The following is a 7,686-nucleotide window of genomic DNA, read 5'->3' as shown; positions in this document are numbered from 1 at the left end:
ATAAAAAATAAACGTACAAAACTATTGAAATCCACAAGAAGCATGTGCATATTTTTCTGGTTTGCATGTTATGTGTGGTTGTCTAAGCACCGTCAGCCTAGTGTTTGATAGGTGATGGAGAAGCATACGGTCGTAAACTGCATGCGCTTATGCCAACAGGTGTTTAACATACAAACATAGACGCTTTTCTTTAACGTAAAACATTTAAAGGCTCATTCTGTTTTGTCGACATTCTTTAATTTTATTCAAGTAGCCTCTAATCACCTTACACTTGTTCTATTTTACTGTAGAGTATTTTAAAACAATGTCACTGTAATGTCAGCACATGTCAAAGCTAACAAGGTAACATGATTGTATCAGCGGAACAAAAAGCCGTCGCCTGGATATGTATAGACAGATCATGTATTGCTCAGCAAATCGACCGCATTATGAAATCTATTTGTATTTAGACAAATATATTGGGAATGAAGCGTCGCGTTTTAAGAGGCAGACATTGAGGCCGAATTTAAGTTGGTCACAAATGTATTTTTCTTCTGCAGCTAGAAGCGTCGTCTGAGCCTGATTTTAACTGGCATGACGGTGTGGGATTCTTGTAGTAGAAGTTAAGTGAATTGCGGTACTCTGAAATTAAGTGATATATGTATTAGAATCGTGAAGTGTCATCTTCCTTTTGTTTTAGCTTCCCCCTGGGCATTTTTATGAACTGTATTGCAATATCAGACAGTGTGTCATGAATTTCTGAAGGCATGTTATATATGACCGTTCCTTGGATACGTCTCTTGTACAGTAGTTGCAGTTTGTCAGGACAAGACTGTTTGCCTAATGTGACATGGTGAACAAGTCCTGTGATTAAAGCATGTCTGCTGCTTAAAACATTGTGTTGTATGATGAAGGTTTCTTGCCGGTACATGTTGAATTACATTAGAATATTCAAGTATTATTTTTTAAATCATTTAATGAAATAGGTATTTATCTCATCATTGATGATGACTGTGGTCCACCTGTATGACAAGTAACCTGTCCCGGACAGAGGTTTCTTCAAGGCCTGTTGTAGGAACCCCATGGTGTAGCATTATGAGAAAGTATACAGGGAGTAGTACAAATGAGCAGTCGCCCTGCCCCTCTTTTACTCATTTTGGATGCTTAAATTAATAAATTGTGTCTTTAATGCTATTCTGTATGATTCTATGGTCTGAGTGAGTCTCCAGTACTACATGAATGGTAAACTTAAAAACTCTACTTCTCTTAGCTTAATAATATTTTCTTTCTTGAGTTGAATTAGTTTGTGTCTAATTTTCATTTTATTGATTTTCTGCACACTTGGATTATTTATTTGCCCCCTTGTCTTAAAGGCTAGAGGGGGTCTGTGCTTGTGACCTGGCAATTATTTTCGGTGTTTGTCACTAAACTTGCAATATAAAATTTGAAGACAGGTCTGTGACCTGTGCTTGCAACAAAAAACGTCTAAGTGGTAGTAGGCAAAGCACAGCACTGCCTATACTTTCTGAAAAGGCTAATCTTTTATGGCACAGACAGGAAAAGGTGATGATCCACTAGCAGCTCCAAGACGAAAATGGGGTTTATTAAAGAAAAACAGAGCACCCTGGGGTAAAATACTAAACAAAAAGGCCGTGAGGGGTCCGAAACTAGCTGGGAGAAATAAGATTGAACTAAAGAAATCATTAAGTAACACAACTAAGGAACTAGGCTAAACAGAGAGCAGGACTAAAAAACCAAGCACACAGTTCACAACTAACACTGACCACAGACAGACGGACGGACAAACGAATGCATGTGCCACACACACACACACACACACACACACACACACACACACACACACACACACACACACACACACACACACGCAGACCGGTGGTCAGGGGCTTTAGAGTTTAACTTTAGGTCTGTGAAAGTATAGGACCGCGATGTGTATACAGACCCCAAAACATACTAACTTAGTCGTTCATGAGTCTTATTGTGAAAAACCACACAAAATAGACTTGTAAATTTTAAAGAAAACACATTAACAGCTTTTGTTAATGTTTAAATGTATAAAAACTTTAGATGTGTTTGTTAAACAGTCAAACAAAAATGTGTTATTTTAAAGTAGTATAAAATATAACCTTAATTTTGGACGCAAGATGAACAACCTACACACACAGACACACAGACACACACACACACACACACACACACACACACACAGCAAAACCCCAAGCATGCGCACAACCAAAGGTTGGGAAGTGTGCTTTCCTTATCTCACAAGTCATGGAAGGGTGGGAGGGGGGCCATATAAGTTGGGGGTAGGAACTGTGGAATCAGGCAAGGGTGTAAGAATTTAGGATATAGTCTTGTTATTTTAAAGAAGGTGTACATGATTATTTAATTACATTTAATAGCAACCAGTAAGCTGCATTTACACATTAAATGCAAATACACATTAAATGCAAATACACATTAAAACTTTAAAGAATGGTAATATAACTTTACCATAGTTTTTAGTTACACAAATATTTTAAAAGGTAACGTGAAAGTTTTTCAAAGTAAGATGTACGAATGTTTTAAAAGGTAACGTGAAAGTTTTTCAAAGTAAGATGTACAAATGTTTTAAAATTTGACATGAAAGTTTTTCAAAGTAAGATGTACAAGTATTTTAAAATGTAATATGAACGTTTTTCAGATAAACAGATGTTTTAAAATGTAACATGAAAGTTTTTCAAAGTAAGATGTACAAATGTTTTAAAACGTAACATAAAAGTTTTTCAAAGTAAGATGTACAAATGTTTTAAAATTTGACATGAAAGTTTTTCAAAGTAAGATGTACAAATGTTTTAAGACGTAACATGAACGTTTTTCAGATAAACAGATGTTTTAAAATGTAACATGAAAGTTTTTCAAAGTAAGATAAACAAATGTTTTAAAATGTGACATGAAAGTTTTTCAAAGTAAGATGTACACCTTCTTTAAAATAACAAGACTATATCCTAAATTCTTACACCCTTGCCTGATTCCACAGTTCCTACCCCCAACTTATATGGCCCCCCTCCCACCCTTCCATGACTTGTGAGATAAGGAAAGCACACTTCCCAACCTTTGGTTGTGCGCATGCTTGGGGTTTTGCTGTGTGTGTGTGTGTGTGTGTGTGTGTGTGTGTGTCTGTGTGTCTGTGTGTGTAGGTTGTTCATCTTGCGTCCAAAATTAAGGTTATATTTTATACTACTTTAAAATAACACATTTTTGTTTGACTGTTTAACAAACACATCTAAAGTTTTTATACATTTAAACATTAACAAAAGCTGTTAATGTGTTTTCTTTAAAATTTACAAGTCTATTTTGTGTGGTTTTTCACAATAAGACTCATGAACGACTAAGTTAGTATGTTTTGGGGTCTGTATACACATCGCGGTCCTATACTTTCACAGACCTAAAGTTAAACTCTAAAGCCCCTGACCACCGGTCTGCGTGTGTGTGTGTGTGTGTGTGTGTGTGTGTGTGTGTGTGTGTGTGTGTGTGTGTGTGTGTGTGGCACATGCATTCGTTTGTCCGTCCGTCTGTCTGTGGTCAGTGTTAGTTGTGAACTGTGTGCTTGGTTTTTTAGTCCTGCTCTCTGTTTAGCCTAGTTCCTTAGTTGTGTTACTTAATGATTTCTTTAGTTCAATCTTATTTCTCCCAGCTAGTTTCGGACCCCTCACGGCCTTTTTGTTTAGTATTTTACCCCAGGGTGCTCTGTTTTTCTTTAATAAACCCCATTTTCGTCTTGGAGCTGCTAGTGGATCATCACCTTTTCCTGTCTGTGCCATAAAAGATTAGCCTTTTCAGAAAGTATAGGCAGTGCTGTGCTTTGCCTACTACCACTTAGACGTTTTTTGTTGCAAGCACAGGTCACAGACCTGTCTTCAAATTTTATATTGCAAGTTTAGTGACAAACACCGAAAATAATTGCCAGGTCACAAGCACAGACCCCCTCTAGCCTTTAAGACAAGGGGGCAAATAAATAATCCAAGTGTGCAGAAAATCAATAAAATGAAAATTAGACACAAACTAATTCAACTCAAGAAAGAAAATATTATTAAGCTAAGAGAAGTAGAGTTTTTAAGTTTACCATTCATGTAGTACTGGAGACTCACTCAGACCATAGAATCATACAGAATAGCATTAAAGACACAATTTATTAATTTAAGCATCCAAAATGAGTAAAAGAGGGGCAGGGCGACTGCTCATTTGTACTACTCCCTGTATACTTTCTCATAATGCTACACCATGGGGTTCCTACAACAGGCCTTGAAGAAACCTCTGTCCGGGACAGGTTACTTGTCATACAGGTGGACCACAGTCATCATCAATGATGAGATAAATACCTATTTCATTAAATGATTTAAAAAATAATACTTGAATATTCTAATGTAATTCAACATGTACCGGCAAGAAACCTTCATCATACAACACAATGTTTTAAGCAGCAGACATGCTTTAATCACAGGACTTGTTCACCATGTCACATTAGGCAAACAGTCTTGTCCTGACAAACTGCAACTACTGTACAAGAGACGTATCCAAGGAACGGTCATATATAACATGCCTTCAGAAATTCATGACACACTGTCTGATATTGCAATACAGTTCATAAAAATGCCCAGGGGGAAGCTAAAACAAAAGGAAGATGACACTTCACGATTCTAATACATATATCACTTAATTTCAGAGTACCGCAATTCACTTAACTTCTACTACAAGAATCCCACACCGTCATGCCAGTTAAAATCAGGCTCAGACGACGCTTCTAGCTGCAGAAGAAAAATACATTTGTGACCAACTTAAATTCGGCCTCAATGTCTGCCTCTTAAAACGCGACGCTTCATTCCCAATATATTTGTCTAAATACAAATAGATTTCATAATGCGGTCGATTTGCTGAGCAATACATGATCTGTCTATACATATCCAGGCGACGGCTTTTTGTTCCGCTGATACAATCATGTTACCTTGTTAGCTTTGACATGTGGTGACATTACAGTGACATTGTTTTAAAATACTCTACAGTAAAATAGAACAAGTGTAAGGTGATTAGAGGCTACTTGAATAAAATTAAAGAATGTCGACAAAACAGAATGAGCCTTTAAATGTTTTACGTTAAAGAAAAGCGTCTATGTTTGTATGTTAAACACCTGTTGGCATAAGCGCATGCAGTTTACGACCGTATGCTTCTCCATCACCTATCAAACACTAGGCTGACGGTGCTTAGACAACCACACATAACATGCAAACCAGAAAAATATGCACATGCTTCTTGTGGATTTCAATAGTTTTGTACGTTTATTTTTTATTTATTTAAATGTCGATTAGGTTTTCTTCTAAACCGTGTATTTACTGAATGAAAAATACAGCAAGCTTTAAGACCAGCTAAAGATGTTATTGCTAGCCAGCTCCCTCCTGGCGTTGACAGCAGCATTAAGAGCAAATGTACACGAACCTGGCTAAAGTGTCTCGGGGATAGTTAGCCGCATCTTAAAAACGTCAGAGCCCCCGATAGGTGGTAAAGTAAGAAAATGAAACTTCGCTCACTTTTCGCTCAGAAATCTCACTGCAAAGTGGATGATGACTGGTTCTGTTGAATTAGGACTAAGTTTCATTAAGTGTGACAGATGGTGCAGCTCAGTTACCGGTGTTAACATGGCATCCTCAGTAAGCATCTCAAATCAGGCACCCGGATGCTATAAGCATAGGCCTTGGGGGTCACCTTGTAGGGGAGTCAACATTTACTGAAAAGCCATCTTTATTAAAAAATAACTAAGCCTTTATTCTTTAAAGTCTTTAACGTGTTTTATTGCGACTGCTAAATGTAGTTTACTAGCTCCTACTGTTATAAATTAAATGCTATTAATCAGCTGCACTCGTAGTTACAGCTTTCTCTGGACCTGACCCTACACTGGGTACATGCATGGGGAGCATTGCTGACATAAGGATCTAATGCCTAGGTGTCGAGTCTCACGGTTAAAACTCCCAGTCCCCGTGTGGCTCAGGGTTCATCAGCTGTTAAAGATTGGTAGATTCCATGAGAGGTACCCCTTTAAATACGGTTTATTCCCACCACCCCACAAAATTAGTACATTTTAAAAACACAACCGTGCTACATACATATAACAAAACATATGCACAACTTTTATTTTGAATAATAAAACACCCGGTCATGGTACATTTTAAAAACTCATTTGATAAATGTACACAAGCTTGAAAAATAAAACACACGTATACATGATACATTTTAAAACACTTGTGCAGCTTTGAAAATAAAAAAACTTCATATTACATTAACAAAATCTCCTTTGATAAAATCCCTACAAACTTTTTACAACTTTGCTTTTGTAAAATAAAAGCCATGTTCATATTAGATTTCAAAACTAATTCACAAAATGAATGCATAAAACTTTGTACATTTTAAAAATACGTTTGGGCTGCAAACATATAACAAAATGTTTTTGTAAAACACCCAAACATCTTACATCTTAAAACATCTGTACATCTTACTTTGAAAAACTTTTATGTTACGTCTTAAAACAGTTGTACATCTTACTTTGAAAAACTTTAATGTTACATTTTAAAACATTTGTACATCTTACTTTGAAAAACTTTCATGTTACATTTTAAAATACTTGTACATCTTACTTTGAAAAACTTTCATGTCACATTTTAAAACATTTGTACATCTTACTTTGAAAAACGTTCATGTTACGTCTTAAAATATTTGTGTAACTAAAAACTATGGTCAAGTTATATTACCATTCTTTAAAGTTTTAAAGTGTATTTGCATTTAATGTGTAAATGCAGCTTACTGGTTGCTATTACATGTAATTAAATAATCATGTACACCTTCTTTAAAATAACAAGACTATATCCTAAATTCTTACACCCTTGCCTGATTCCACAGTTCCTACCCCTCACTTATATGGCCCCCCTCCCACCCTTCCATGACTTGTGAGATAAGGAAAGCACACTTCCCAACCTTTGGTTGTGCGCTTGTGCGCATGCTTGGGGTTTTGCTGTGTGTGTGTGTGTGTGTGTGTGTGTGTGTGTGTGTCTGTCTGTGTTTGTGTCTGTGTAGGTTGTTCATCTTGCGTCCAAAGTTAAGGTTATATTTTATACTACTTTAAAATAACACATTTTTGTTTGACTGTTTAACAAACACATCTAAAGTTTTTATACATTTAAACATTAACAAAAGCTGTTAATGTTGTTTTCTTTAAAATTTACAAGTCTATTTTGTGTGGTTTTTCACAATAAGACTCATGAACGACTAAGTTAGTATGTTTTGGGGTCTGTAAACACATGGCGGTCCTATACTTTCACAGACCTAAAGTTAAACTCTATAGCCCCTGACCACCGGTGTGTGTGTGTGTGTGTGTGTGTGTGTGTTTGTGCACATGAGCATGAATATACATTTACTGAAAAAACATATTTATTAAAATAACTAAGGCTTTATTCTGTCAAAAACAATTTTTAAATAATTCTAGCAGATAAATGGGGTCGTTATAGTGAATCTGTAGTCTCCCTGCATAGTGGATGACTGCTGACACTGTTGAATTTGAACTATGTTTCATTAACCATCAAACAGTCTGCAGCTCCGTTACCGTTGTCAACTTAGCATTGTACTCCAGCAAGCATCTCAGATCAAGCTTGTAGATTATAT

The sequence above is a fragment of the Brienomyrus brachyistius genome, unplaced genomic scaffold, assembly GCF_023856365.1.
Source record: "Brienomyrus brachyistius isolate T26 unplaced genomic scaffold, BBRACH_0.4 scaffold55, whole genome shotgun sequence".
NCBI lineage: Eukaryota > Metazoa > Chordata > Actinopteri > Osteoglossiformes > Mormyridae > Brienomyrus > Brienomyrus brachyistius.
Note: the sequence above shows the minus strand (reverse complement) of the source record.